At 39.2% G+C, this 15,930-nt stretch overlaps 1 protein-coding gene across 2 annotated transcripts in view; it reads right to left on the bottom strand.

The window, feature by feature from the left end:
• The window catches only part of LOC129770042 (uncharacterized), a 419,235-nt gene that overhangs the window by 143,959 nt on the left and 259,346 nt on the right, over positions 1 to 15,930 (bottom strand). Inside the window, exon 4 of one of the 2 annotated variants that reach the window (XM_055772630.1) lies at positions 9,865 to 9,923. The exons of the other annotated variant lie outside the window; for it this stretch is intronic. The gene's annotated coding sequence lies outside the window, so the exon portion shown is untranslated. The remainder of the gene's footprint in view (positions 1 to 9,864; positions 9,924 to 15,930) is intronic. 2 annotated transcript variants of the gene reach the window in all.

The following is a 15,930-nucleotide window of genomic DNA, read 5'->3' as shown; positions in this document are numbered from 1 at the left end:
GGCATCTCGATTTATTACATTAAATGAGCTGAAAGATAACAAAAAAAATTCTACTCCCCAATACATGTATATCATTTGTATAATATATATGCTAGAGCCAATGTGAGGGAGCGAAACAGGAGACACATTCAAATGAAAGCATATGAAAGCTTTTCGTATAGTTTGCCAAATACACGGCCCAGACAGAGAAAGATATATTCACGTTCATGTTCCTCTTTATCGTCTTAGAAAAAACCTTCCAACTTCATTCTATGATGAGATGTAATATTATCACGCTCCTTTATAATAGCGCTGGCAGCTATATGGATAGCGTGGTCGTGTAAAGTAACTTTGCATTCCAGCCGGCCTTGGTTCGATCTCGATCCCCATTGCCGTCGTATGGACTTTTTTTTGCACAACCCCAAATGAAAAGAGAAAAGAAAACAGAAAGAGATGTCTGCATGCATACATACAAACCATTTATAAGCATTCAAAATAGCTCATTATTTGCGCATTTGTCTCTCATGCACAGGAAATGACATCTTTTCTGCCAAAGATGACATGTTTTCTACCAACGCTAGTTTTGGAGTAGAAAAACGTAATGCGCGAAGCGTTGAAGTCGTGAGAGGAATGAGTTTCCTATCGCTCTCTTATAGTTTGCCTGCTCTGTTACGAATTACTCTGGTGCGGCTGCTCTCAGCCCCCGAGGAAACGATTCGCTGGTTCCAGAAGGGAACGCAGTCTAAACCCCTAGGCCTTATCTATGACCGTGCAGAGGTGGACGCGAAAGGTCTTTTTTGGGTCCTCGGGTCTCAGGGTCGTCGCGTGAGCTGTGTGGGGAGGTTTTCTGATTTGGGTTAGCGAAAGAAGTAGTTTTTAGGTTTACCAAATTTATTGGCTTACGGAAAATTCTCAAATTTCCAGTGGTTGACGGCTTTGGACTGACTGGTGGTGATCGTTACGGCGTGGTCGGGAACGGCATCGGCGAGGTGACGGTCGATGTGGGATAACGGTGATCGGCAGCTGACGTGATGTGAAGTTCTCCGTCGGTTATTTCTTCGGATCGTGGCTTCGGCAAAAGGTCGCAACCTCTGTGTCGTTCACACTTTCGCGGTTGAAACCCAAGAGAGCTCAATTCCTTTCCAATTCCTTTCTCGAACCTCCTCCATTCTTTTTTCCAAAATTCTACCCTTCCAATCAAATTTCTTGCCGTTCCAATCTGTCATTCCGTCCTCCTATCCATCGTAACCACCTAGTGGTTATTTCCATCCAACCACCCACCATTGCAGAGATTCAAAATTTAATAGGGTTTTCCCGTTGGTTTGGATTCCTACATTTTGCTGTCGACGAATTTTGTTTTTCCCCTACGACCACTTCTCTCGTAAGCCAAACAGTGAGAAACGAATTTTCATATTTTTATGCTAGATTCTAATTTGTAACCATATATGTTTACAGCTCAGCAACCGGCGTGTAAACGAACTGAGAGCAGAAGAGCGCGCGAGTTGTATGTTATTTTCATCACTAACTTCTCGTTTTCCGTATTACCCTACCAAAACGATTTTTGGAATTGTTTACGAATTTTCACTTACAAATGAATCTGCCTGTTCGGTACAATCCAAAAATCTCACATTACTTTTTAAACTATTCAATGATTTAAAAATCAATTTTCAGTTTAGGGTGACTTTGCAGCCATTCCATGCCAAACCGATATAGTGGTTCTAAGATTTCCGTGAAAAGTGGTAAAATACTCTATTTTGTGAACCTAATGTTCCATGTTTATTTTTTTTTGTGGCTCCATTGACATAAAAATTATTTTTCACTGGGGTCCATACATTTTTATTCTTCGTGTTTTTGTCCACACACCTCGTTGCTAAATGTTCTCTAGGATCCCCAAATAAGAACTTCCTCGAGATGGGGGTGAGTGGAGGGCGAACAAAATAAAAAATTAAAAGTAAAAAGTAAAAATAATTTTGTTCTCTACCGCAAAACATTAGACCCGTTTTTTATTTTTTTTATTAGGGTGATCATTTTTATTTTAGAGGGATTCCGGAAATCTTTTTTTTTCTCTTTTTCCCAAAAACGACTTTAAAAAAAACACATAAAAACAGCTAAAATTTTTTCAAAATACCATATTTGCGGTCGCACAAAAATATTGCAAGAAGACTAAAACATGTAAACTAACTTAAAACCGAAAAATAACGCCTCTCTGATTTTTGGATATGTCATGTGAAAAACCTCAGTGCTCCCGTGGCCGAGTGGTTAGCGTCAAACCTAACATGCCGGGGGTTCGGGTTCGATTCCCGTTCTGGTCGGGGAAATTTTTGTTCAAAGAAATTTTCTCTGACTTGCACTGTGGTCACGCGTATTCTAGAGCTTGCCACTCAGAATGCATTCAAGGCATGTTATTTGGCATAGAAATCTCAACTAAGTACTAATGAAAATGACGCAAGTAATACTACGTTGAGACGGCGGAGTTCCTCTAGGAACGTTAGTGCCATATATGAAGAAGAAGATGTGAAAAACCTCAACTTCCAAGAAAAAATATTCAAAAAAACGCCCTTGGTCCTCAAATCTTGTAAGCTACAAAAACCACATACAATCAATCATTATGAAAACAAAATCAGTTTTTTCGCAGGAGTAATATTTTTCATAGAAGATTAGCTTCCTGGCTTCAGTTTGATACATCGATCATCTCAATCGGTCCAGTAGATCAAAAGTTATGATTTTTTGTTGTGGAAAAAAGGAGAAAAAAATGAATTTTTCAGACCAGACTTTGAAAAATTATGAAAACAAAACAAAAAAAAAAACAAAAAACAAAAAAATTACACTTCTCTCATTTTCGGATATGTTTTGTAAGAAATCCTCTGCTTTCAAGAAAAAAAAACAGAAAAACCTTTTTTTATGCGGGGGACCGAATAGGGATCGGATTTTTTTTTTGCACTGAAATGCATATCGCACATCGAAAAAAACAAAATGGACGATAACTTCGTCAAATATGCTTCTTTTTATATACCGCACAAAAAAAAAAACTCACATACATTTCTGCGAACCGGAATGAGTTTCCCCAACACAGACTTCAAAACCAAGGAGTGCGGGGAAATCGGTATGAGCACAACGCTTTGGCTCGGTTATTCAAGACTGTATTGGAACATTTTGGAAGTCCACGATAAACGTATGAAATGAACAAGGCATCATGCCATACGCCAGACTTGCAACGAAGAACGTGATCTATCTCAATGCATGAATTGACTTAAATTGGGATTTGTTCGCAATTGAATTCAGAAATTGTTTCATTCAATCGCTGGTTTAATAAATAATGTAATCAATACACTCAAATGATTACTATGCCAACGGTAGTCCTACGTCAACCTTGTGGTTATATCTTAGGTATAACTCACCCATAGTTTTGACGTAGGACAACGTCTAACCGGAAGATATAGGGGGTGAAATGGAAATCTAGGCACTGAACAAGTAGGAAAAAATGCAAGATTTGGAACGCTTATAATTCGAGCATTTCTCAATAGATCGCAAAGGTTTTTGCATCAATTGATAGGAAATATATCTACGCATCTATCATAACGAATAACATTTCATTTTTCTTGAGATAAATAATTGAATAATTGTGAAATATCAAGCATTGTCAAAATGCACTATGTGCCCATTTTTGATTGGTCCATTTTGTGCTCCTCAAATCGTACCGACCAAAACGGGCAACCAGAGCAGCAGCGAAATAGAATGAAGCACGATTGGAAAGGAAAAAGAAAAAAATGAACGAAACATTGGTCGCAGTCTCACACATCCGTAATTCTCGAGCCAGCCAGTCAGCTTAAAAATCCCCGCTCCGCTGCCGTAACGATCATTCTCATTCAAACCACAGCCAACCCAAGCAGCCATGTCTGGACATGGTAAAGGAAGAAAAGTGAAGGGAAAGGCAAAATCCCGGTCGAACCGTGTTGATCTGATGTTCCCCGCAAGGGTAGCTAGGCCGAGCGCATTAGTACCAGTGCACCAGTCCACCTAGCCGGCGTTATATAGTTTCGGCCGCCGAAGTGATCGAGTTAGCTGGCAAAGCTGCTCGCGACGATAAGAAAACCCGCATTCGGAACAGAACACATTCGGTTCGGTGGACATCAAGACAACAGGCAGTTGCAGCGACTGGCGAGTGGCAAACGCAATCGCAAAACGGCATCAGGTAGCAGAAGAAAAATGTTTGTTCTTTATACAAACTGCTTTGGTGGCAAATCCAGAACAAGGCGGCATCGAGGGCGTTCGAAATGGTTTTTTTCAAAACCACGAGTACTAAGTTTTCTAAATTGGAACCATTCCATAAAACAAGGCGCTTTTCAGGGCCATTAAACCTTCCAAAAAAGAGTTTAGGAAATACAGTTCAATGCTTTCGAAAACATTATCCAAAATAATAATAAAACATAAATAGATTTTTTCATAATTTGTTTGCCAGGATATGATGAGTATGTGAATTTGGCAGTTGTTCTGAGCTTATTAACTATCAATAAGCTCAGGGACTTTCCTGATTATTCAATTTTCACCAATTCTCAAATTGTTTCCAGATTGAAAGTACAGTAATTTACAATTAGTTCGACATTTAGCTAAATGGACGGACATGTAATGCGACTTATTTAGTTGGACATTTTTGTAAACATAGAGATCCAAATTATGACCCCACATTGAAAGTCGACACTGTACCACTGTCATCGCAAATGTTCAATTACAGGTTAAATTCGCCTCCAATGCGACACTGAGTGGCGCTTCGGCACGTCGCATTGAATGTAATTTACTGTACAACATGTCACAAAGCTGGATGGGAAAAAATTTTCCAACTGTGAAAGCTGTGGCGAGTGGCAACAAATCGCTAAACAGGAAGGTTTAGCCGAACAAGATGGGAATATCGAGTGATAACAAAACAATAAACTCTTTACATTGAAGATAATTTTGTGATCCTGAAAAGGACCCTTTTTAGCCTGCATGTGAATCCAACGAGCGAACGAATCGTAATGAATGTATTTTTTTGCCATCGCTCCCTTTTAACGCTCATTCGTTCGTCTCGTTGGACTCGCCCCTCTGGCTGAGTCTACCGATTTGTCTCTATCCTGTGAGTGTGTACCGCTAGAGTATAAAACACGCGGACCCCAAAAAATATCTTATTTTCTTTCAAACCGTAAACCCGTGTGGTTGTACGGCATCGGCATCGTGGACGTAACAAAGGAGGACAAGTTAAGGGAAAGGCAAAGTCTCACTCGAACCGTGCAGGTCTCCAGTTCCCTGTTGGTCGCATTCACTGATTGCTCCGCAAGGGTAACTAGGCCGAACGGATTGGTGCCGGAGCACCAGTATACCTAACAGCGATTATAGAGTTTCGGCCGTAGGAGGGCTCAAGTTGGCTTGCAAAGCTGCTCACGACAATCAGAAAACCCGCATCAAGAACAGAGCAGCTTCGGTTCGGCGCTCATCAAGGCAACAATTAGTTTCAGTGAGTGGCAAAGTGTTTCTCCGGCACGTCGCATTAAATGTAATTTACTGAACAACATGTCACAAGCTGGATGGGAAGAAATTTTCCAACTGTGAAAGCTGTGGCGAGTGGCAAACGCAATAGCTAAACAGGAAGGTTTAACCGAACAAGATGGGAATATCGAGTGATAACAAAAACACAACACCAAAGGTTCTTTTCAGAACCATCAACATATTCATAAAGAGTAAACAGTGAACTAATCCATTTTTCAGGTAGATAGGTAGATATTCACGTAGGAGATGAAAATGAAACAATATATTTAAAATATATATTTAACAAAAGCTGTCCCCTTTGTATAGTCCTACGTCACTCCGGTTATGTCCCCGACATTACCCACCCGTCTTTTTTGTTCTGTAGTTTTTTTTCCGGAAACAACGGCCTTGCAGTACGGTTCATCATTCATAACGACGCAACTGTATTTCATGGCCAAATTATTATAGAGCATCCTTGAGCTTTCATTTGCTTCCAGATTTTACTTCGCATTACGGTTCGATACAACTTGTGCCTCTATATTTCTCAAACCATACATTCATTTGTGTTTTGAATTGAGGATTGCGAAGCTCGTGCCATTCTCTCCGTGTACAGACACGGTGACAAATCCGGGGTCCGCTTGAAAAGAGCAACCACTTTCGAGTGAGTTTTGGGATCAGGTACCTTTGCCTTTGCTTCGATTTACTGGTTCCCTGTCGATGGTTAGACTTTCTTTAAATTGTAACAGGACTTGAAATACCGTTAAACTTTTGGGCAGTTGAACAGTTCAGCCGACTCATGAGAGGATAGTCCAGATTTTCATTGCGTACGTGCAGGATAGATTCGCAACACGCTAGTTCCCGGACGGCATGATATATGCAAATAAACTCATCCTGATATTTAAAATGATAAATGTATATTCTGATAACATGTGCCAAATCTTAAAATAATCTGTTCGTAACATCACTTACAGTTTTGATGCGGAATTTAACAACGGAAAAATCGAAAAAAACAAATGGAATTTGGAAGAAACCGAAGAGCGATACGAATTAATTTTTGGGTAATGTAAGTGAAAAACTCAAAGAACACGACTTCTAATGAAGCCAATTTGCTTTATTTTTTTACGAAGCCTTTTAAATTCAGATTACAATTATTTCCTTGGTCCGAAGAATGCAAGAAAAATGTCCACGTTTAGTTTAGTTAAATGTCCACGGAGCGGGAGGGGAGAATCCAAAATCATGCTTTTTCTGTCCACGTGATATGTGGAATGCATGGGAAAAATCGACCTTAAAATTTCAAAACGATACCACATACAAAATGTTCACCACCTCGAAAAAACATCCTGTGCAAAAGATCAGCTCAATCGAACTTTAGGGAGAGGGGCGCAAAGCGGTCAAAGTTTAAGCTTTTTTGAAAATCGAAAAAGAAAACGATGTTTTCAATAAAAATATTTTGATCCCAAATATCTTAAAATTGCATGAAACGTCGTGTTATACTGTCAGCTCGAAAAAAAAAATTGTTAAAAATCGACACTCGGGTACATAGTTTGGGTACCAATAAAAATAGTTATCTCGATCTTTCATTCGGAATTTTCTGCGAAATGTTGATTTACATGACAAAATACCCTATGCAAAATATTAGCTTAATCGGACTTCATTTACTAGATTTTTTTTAAACCCAAAAAACCACCGGAAACCGTGGTTTTCAAAATTGTTTTTGATGCCAAATGTCTTAAAATTGTATGACATGTCCAGATTCACAGTTATCTAAAAAAAATTTTGCTTTCCAGATGGAAAAACGATGAAGTCCCAGAAAAAATTCTTTTTTCACGAAAATTTTTTTTTCGAGGTAACAGTAAATATCAATGTTTCATGCAATTATAAGACAATCTGCATCGAAAAATAAAAAAATAAAAAATATCCCAGAATTATTGATGTCATGTGAAAGAGTGAGAATTTTCTGAAAGTTATGAACGATTGTGGCTTCTTTGGTCTCGGCATCTAAAACATTATAAAAAAAAACGAAAATTTTCAAACGTTTCAGATTAAAAAGATGTTTGAGGCGCATGAAGTATTTTTTGAATTAAGGCTTTCGAGTTCGGTTATTGTTGACAAATTCGTCTAGGTTGAAAAGATTTTCGAAAATTTCGAAAACCATTTTTCAGACCACCCTTATTCAGGATAGTGCACTCCTTCTTCTTATTCTCTTATTCTTCTTATGACGCTAACCTTCGGCCACAGGAGCACATTTAAGTGCACCCGAAGGTCAAAACAACACAAAAATGAATATAAATCTGTTCAAAGTGGAGAAATACTCTAGGTTGAAGCAAAATCGTATTTTATTCTTCTGAGGATGCTTCTTTTTTCTTTGAATTGCTTTATATAGAAGCCTGAAGCCTTCATTATATCCTGGAAATCCAGGTCATCAAATATAACTACTATTTTTTATTTGTCGTTAAAATCTGAGATTAAAATTTTTCTTGTGTTATTCACTCTGTTCGCATTGGTATAAAAACAGAGGTCATTAAAAATGGTGAAAGATATATTAGTTCTGGTAATGATTATAGCAAAAAAATTAATCGAAATCAACAAAAACAATTTGTTCCAATTCAACTAATTAATGTTTGACAAGCTGTGTGAAATTTAGCTAGATTTAGGTATAGCTAGAGATCCATTTTAGCCAAAATTTTCATTATATTGAATTCAATGCTATTTATAATATATTATATCATACATTGTCATTTTTTTGTGTCAATTAAAATTCCGCAAATGGTTTTTTTACCAAGAATATCAGTAGAAAGGAAGCCAAATTTAAATATATTTTTTAAGTTTTAGTTTTCCAACAATTTTCCGCCAAGCATCAAACTTGAATTGAGCATGTTTAAAAATGTACTCAAAAATCCATAGAAATCTACACGAACAAAAAATCTGGCATCCCTGCAAGCTGCTACAAATCGCGAAGGACGCGGGACGGTAGAACGAAAAACAGTACAGAATATAAGCAAAACGAACGGGGCGAAGATATTGGCGCAGCACCAGCGTTTGGAGATAAAATGGTAAAGGGTGTGTCACATCAAATTGCATCACGGAAAAAACGCTGTAGAAATTCGCCCAGTAGACCGATCCTTTTGAAAATTTTAGACAGTAAAATAAAAACTATTAAACAACTTTTGGCATTTTCTTTTTATTCACACTTCGAGCCCAAGCCCGTATGCTCGCACCTTCCTCTTTACCCCGTCCATAAGGTTCTGTACAACGTCAGGTTGTAGTTTTTTTTGAACAGAAATCCATTTTCTCTTGAAGTCCGTCTCCGATTTGACAACTTTTGGGTTCTTCCGGAGGGTCTGCTTCATAATCGCCCAATATTTTTCTATTGGGCGAAGCTCCGGCGCGTTGGGCGGATTCATTTCCTTTGGCACGAAGGTGACCCCGTTGGCTTCGTACCACTCCAACACGTCCTTTGAATAGTGGCACGAAGCGAGATCCGGCCAGAAGATGGTCGGGCCCTCGTGCTGCTTCAATAGTGGTAGTAAGCGCTTCTGTAGGCACTCCTTAAGGTAAACCTGCCCGTTTACCGTGCCGGTCATCACGAAGGGGGCGCTCCGCTTTCCGCAAGAGCAGATCGCTTGCCACACCATGTACTTTTTGGCAAACTTGGATAGTTTATGCTTGCGTATCTCCTCCGGAACGCTGAATTTGTCCTCTGCGGAGAAGAACAACAGGCCCGGCAGCTGACGAAAGTCCGCTTTGACGTAGGTTTCGTCGTCCATTACCAGGCAATGCGACTTCGTCAGCATTTCGGTGTACAGCTTCCGGGCTCGCGTCTTCCCCACCATGTTTTTCCTTTCGTCACGGTTAGGAGCCTTCTGAACCTTGTATGTACGCCGGCCCTCCCGCTGCTTGGTCCGCTGGCCGAATGAACTTGACAAATTCAGCTTATTGGCGACATCCCGGACCGAACTTCTCGGATCACGTCTAAACTGCTTAACTACGCGCTTGTGATCTTTTTCACTGACGGAGCATCCATTTTTGCCGTTCTTCACCTTCCGGTCGATGGTTAGGTTCTCGAAGTATCGTTTTATCGCATCTTACCGATGTCTCGATGTGACAACTCCGGATTCTCGAAATGAGTGCACAGGATTAATTCACGACGCTCTTTTTCGTTCGACGACATTTTTCCAAATTTACGAAAAATTGACAGTGAAGCATGGCCAACGTGATCTATACACTCTTCTGATTATAAGCGAAAGCTGAAGATATAATTCCTAAAAATTAAATTTCTACAGCGTTTTTTCCGTGATGCAATTTGATGTGACACACCCTTTATAAGCAAATTGAGAATATAAGATGAACAAGTATAGAGAGAGAAAAACACAAATCCCAACTTACCTTCGAGCGATTGTGTCTTAAGAGGGTGGTGGTGGAGATGGAGCCATTCGGTGAATTAGCTGGAAGTTGGAAAATTGCACAATTAGTGTTTGCCCCACTGTTGCTGCTCCGAATCTAGCGTTTAGGATATTATTCTGTGGAAAATTAGATTGAAAAAAAAACGCGACCGACCGATTTGTTGGTTGATTTGTCTAGGGCGCCGCTGGGCGGTTGTTGACTGATGTTTCAGGGACAAAGTTGGGCTGTGTGTTTACTGGGGAAGTTATTCTGCAGCTTCCTGGAAGCTTGGAAGTTGAATGCCTTCGAATGACTTTTAGCAATGAGTGCTCTGTGCACAGACAGAGGTTGGGTATATCACGAAGGTTAAAAATATTCGATGTGATAAAAGGTTCTCGTGGCGTTTTCTCGATGGATGGGTCTAATTGTGAACAGCGGTAGAAAATTGAAAGTATTTTTAGCTAGAGTGATGCTACATCACAACGGAGATCACATCTTTTGCAACATTGAGACAATACACTCGACCCATGATTGTTTTCTTCTAACCACGCGTTTCCCTATTTTCTTCAACCAGTTCACCGTTGGATATTTTTCCTCTGAGTAACCGCTGGACCATGGCTGCTGTTGCCCGGAAATCGAATTCTCTGAAATTTATTATTCCATTTTTTGTAGTAAATTGTGCCTTACGAACATCGTATCTTTTGCCTAATATTAATTAGCATATAGTTTAGATTCCGATGCCAATTTGTATTTTCGAGTGGTACACTCATTAACAATACAAGTAGCTTTTACTACTAGCCTACGGGAATCACTCCCGAGTAGGCACACATTTCGATTACATTTTTTTCCGTCAAAGGACCACTGTGAAAAATTGAACACTTCCGTTTATTTGTAGGTATTGCAAATATAAGCCCTGGCGTTTTATGAAACTTTGATAAATAATTACAATGAACTGATAAATTTCATAGAAATAAAGAAAAAAAAACAAACTTTTCTCTGAAATATAGATAGACTAAAACTAGCGTTGTCAGAAAGCATTTCATTTTCGACAGAAAACATACCATTTCGTGCCTTGAAGCGTCAAATAGGCAAATAATGTCATCTGTTCCCCAACGTTTTAGAATGTTTGTATGTATGGAAGCAGATATCGCTTTCTTTTTTGGGATTGCACCCAAAAAAAAAAGTCCAAACGACGTCAGCGAGGATCGAACCAAGGCCGACTGGAATGCAAGACTCACTACGCTATCCCTCATAACTAATGATGCTGTTTCACAGAAGTGTGATAATATTACATCTTATTACAAAGTGACTTTGGAAAGTGTTTTCTAATTTTACTCTTAGAAAACACTTTCCAGCATGAAGGAGATCTCTATCCATCTCGGTCTGGGCCGTGTATTTGAAACGTGTCTCTTGTTTCGTTCGCTCGTATTAATCTTATATTGCCATACCATATATATTATACAAATGTTTACCTGTATTTGAGAGTCATGGCATTTTTTGTTATCTTTACGCTCATTTAATGTAATAAATGGGGATGACAAAACATGAGCTAAAAATAAATTTTGAAAACTGAAAAATTACGACATTAACTCATATGAACAATAAGAACCGTACAAACAAATTATTTTCGGAACTGAAATCTAACCACATACCAAGTACTCCATATATTAGGCTGTCAAAAAAGTCCTGCGGTATTTCCGCGAGGTGTCGTTGTAAGCGCGTAGTTCTAGTTGTATTCATTGTATCGAGTCATACTATAGCTTTTTGGAAAGGTATTTTTGCGCGCTATAATATAGTCCTTGACAGTGTTTTGTTTGGTTAAGTCGTTCGTGAGTTATAGTGTCGCAAATATGGAGCAAAATAAAGAGAAAATCCGACATATTTTACAGTACTACTATGACAAAGGCAAAAATGCATCTCAAGCTACCAATAAAATTTGTGCAGTTTATGGACCCGATACAGTTTCCATTTCCACCGCACAACGATGGTTTCAACGTTTTCGTTCTGGTGTAGAGGTCGTCGAAGACGCGCCACGCTCCGGAAGGCCTGTCGTCGAAAATTGCGACAACATCGCTGGATTAGCCGAGAAAGACCGGCATAGTAGCAGCCGTAGCATCGGCCAAGAGCTGGGGATAAGTCATCAAACCATTATTAACCATTTGAAGAAGCTTGGATTCACAAAGAAGCTCGACACACGTTGACGCAAAAAAACATCTTTGACCGTATCGACGCATGTGAATCGCTGCTGAATCGCAACAAAATCGACCCGTTTCTGAAGCGGATGGTGACTGGCGATGAAAAGTGGGTCACTTACGACAACGTGAAGCGCAAACGGTCGTGGTCGAAGCTCGCTGAAGCGGCTCAGACGGTGGCCAAGCCCTCATTAACGGCCAGGAAGGTTCTGCTGTGTGTTTGGTGGGATTGTCAAGAATAATCTATTATAAGTTGCTTCCCTATGGGCAAACGCTCAATTTGGACCTGAACTGCCCACAACTGGACCGCTTGAAGGTAGCATTCATGAAGAAGAGGCCATCTTTGATAAACAGAGGCCGCATTGTCTTCCATCAGGACAACGCCAGGCCACACACTTCTTTGGTGACGCGCCAGAAGCTCCGGGAGCTCGGATGGGAGGTTCTTTTGCATCCGCCGTATAGTCCGGACCTTGCACCAAATGACTACCACCTGTTTTAGTCCATGGCGAACGAGCTAGGTAGTCAGAAGTTAGCCACAAAAGAGGCCTGTGAAAATTGGCTATCCGAGTTTTTTTGCCAATAAGGAAGCGAGCTTCTATAACAGGGGTATTATGAAGTTGGCATCTCGTTGGGAACAAGTCATCGAACAAAACGGCGCATATTTGACTTAAAACAGATGATTGTAACTAATTGTAAAAAAAATACCGCAGGACTTTTTTGACAGCCTAATACATGTAAAAATTCTATATAAAAAACTATACAATTGCTGACAGAAATATAAAATGAAATTAATAATTACATAGATAAAATGGTTCACCTACAAGAAAATAGTTTAATCATCTGGGTAACGCTAGATATTTTCCAACCTTAAAACTGATGTCTGGTCTTCTTAACGTTTACCCGAATTCCATCCACCCCATATTTCCGGGAAGCACATGACCTCGAGCGCAACAAACACTCGAATTTCAGTTATCCGAAAGTAATATTCACCCACCGAAAAAGAATGAATGCACAAATGGCTTGGAAATTTCAACACAATCGATCAAGAAAACATGTAACTGAAAAAATTAAATTTCACAGAAAAAGATTATGGAATAGCGGTTCAGTTAAAAGCGTTCGAAACTTTTTTTTTTCGTTCTGTCAAACCGCCAGTATCTTTTCTGTGGTCTCCGCACGTGACGCACACTCAAGTGACGAACACTCAAAATCTTTTTCTCAGAATATACACAAAGCAAGCTCAATGCAGAGCATGCGCTGGAGCGCAAGAGCGAAGCAGAAGAGAAATGTTAAAATAGATGAGTATAAAACTAACTTCAGTTGCAGTCTCCATTCTGGTTTCGTTCCAGCCAGCGAGAAATCATCATCGCTCCGCAACGCCTAGTTCACACAGTGAATACAACGAATTGGATGCAAAATTGTGTGTTAATGGGGGCTTCTTAAGTAATAACATATCGGAGATACAAATTGGAAAACAAAATATAGGTTGCGTCACGAGAAACGTCCGATTTCGAGCACGCTTTGCTCAGTAATTGTTTGATGGATATCGAGCAGCGTGACAAAATCGTCATTGACGACACAATCAACTTGCAGAGACTGTCGTATCCAAGCAAGAGAATATACAAGAACTCGAATGCTGTGCATCTTTTACAAATATATTCACAATCATGCATCAAATATCGCAACGCAATCCTACGTCAACAGTGCGGTCGTGTCCTGGACACAATTTCTTATAATTGTTTGTCAAATCAATTAATCGCAATGTTTTAAGAGATACGTTTACAATTTTCAAACTGCCTTTTTTGAGGACTACAAGAGAGTTGGTTTTGTTCTTCTACATGTTTGTGTGTGTGTGCGTTGGTGTGGTTCACAAATAGATGCAAATGAACGCTTCAACGTTAAGCAGAATCCGAACTGGTAAACAAGGGAATTGAATTTAATAATATCGTAGTTCTACGTCAACAATGCGCTCGTGTGTTGGACACCACTCTCTATACATTTACTTTGGTAAACATTACAATTTAATAATTTTAGGAGATCCTTTCTGTTTCAAAAATGAGCTAGTCTTTCATGTTGTATTGTGCCGAAATTGTTGTATTGTGCAGAAGATTTGAATTTCTTTTTTAAATTTATATTTTTTCTATTTCTTGTTTGAGTTATGTAAACGTCGTAGTAGGATAGGAAGTAAGAATGAGGAGCGTGGGCGAGGAAGATAGGAACGAGAGAGATAGAGCGAGGGAGAGAAAATCAAAAAGAGAGAGAGAAAAAAAAGAGAGAGAAAGAAAGAAAGAAAGAGAGAGAGAGATAAAGAGAGAAAAAAAGAGAGAGAAAGATAGAAAGAGAGAGAAAAAGAGAGAGACAGAGAAAGAAAGAGACAGAGAGAGAGAGAGAAAGAGATAGAAAGAAAGCGAGAGAGAGAAAGAAAATAGGAAAACAGAAATAGAGAAATAGAGAAATAGAGAAATAGAGAAAAAGAGAAATAGAGAAAAAGAGGAAAAACTGAAAAAAGAAAAAGAAAAGAAAAAGAGGAAGAGAGAGGAAGAGAAGCAGAGAGAGATATAAAGAGAAAGAGAGAGAAAGCGAAAGAAAGAGAGAGAGAGAAAGCGAGAGAGAGAGAGAAAGAGACAGCGAAAGAGAGAGAAAGAGATAGAGAGAGGGAAAGAGGAGGAAGAGAGTGAGAGAAAGGAGGAAGGAAGGAAAAAAGAAAAAAAGGAAAAGAGAAAAAAAAATTGAAAAAAATTCAGGGGTTGTATCCGAGACACGACCACTTAGGACACAGGACTAGGCAATCTTTTTTTTTATATTTGTTGGTTTATCATTTTGGGTATCATTTGCGAATAAGTCAAAAGTTCATACTTTTTAGTAAAAAGCTCCGGGGACCCTGAAAAGGTTTAATGGCTTGCGTGGTTTTGTAGAATCATTTCGAGAAGCAACCATTCCTTTGCGAGAACAATACACTAATTGGTCATATGTCGCAATTTGTTTCTTTATATCAATGCACGCATTGCATTGAGTATTTAACGAGAGACATCTTCCGTGCATCGCCATTCAACAAGCATCAAACACGCGTCTAACAGATGCACATAGTTGCAACGATAAACTTCAAGTGAAATATTCGCCAGTGTTCACAGCTCGAGGGGAAACATAAACACGAAACGAGCAGGAAGATTCTGAGAATTTTCCTCAGAGGAGATGCAATACTTATACGCTAACGACAGCCTATTTACTTCGCAAATATTCTATTTTTCTTCTTCTTCTTTTTCTTTATTCACGGAGACTTTAAATCCAACGATTTATTCGTCTCCGACTGTCTCTATTCTAGCGGCTGCATAAGTTACTCGTTATTGACAGCTCTGTTCGGGAAAGCACACAAATGGACAGAACAAATGTATGGGGAAATGGGAATGCTTCCAATTTTCATCAATTTATACCATATACAGACTATGGGATTGTAATGTATAGCATATCAAACAAATCTTAGAAAATATACGATTCGATTAGTATGCAAATCGTTAAAATCCGTTCACAGCAAAAATCGTTATTAACATTAACTTTATTTCAGGAAAACGTGACCTGTTTTATGATTTGGCACCCTTAATGTAAGACGTAGTCCTCAAAAAGTAGTCAAAAGAGGAAAAGAGAAAGAGAGAAAAAGAGAAAAAGAGAAAAAAGGAAAAAGAGAGGAAGAGATTGAGAGAGAGTGAAATAGAGAAAGAACGAGAGAATGGTCGAGAGTGTGAGAGAGCGAGAAAGCCAGTGTGTGAGAGAGAGAGAGAAAGAGAGAAAGAGAGAAAGAGAGAAAGAGAGAAAGAGAGAAAGAGAGAGAGAGAGAGAGAGAGAGACAGAGAGAGAGTGAAGTAGCTTGAGAAAGATGTATGAT

Source organism: Toxorhynchites rutilus, chromosome 2 (assembly GCF_029784135.1).
Source record: "Toxorhynchites rutilus septentrionalis strain SRP chromosome 2, ASM2978413v1, whole genome shotgun sequence".
In the NCBI taxonomy this organism is placed as follows: domain Eukaryota; kingdom Metazoa; phylum Arthropoda; class Insecta; order Diptera; family Culicidae; genus Toxorhynchites; species Toxorhynchites rutilus.
This window is presented reverse-complemented; position numbering and strand designations above follow the sequence as displayed.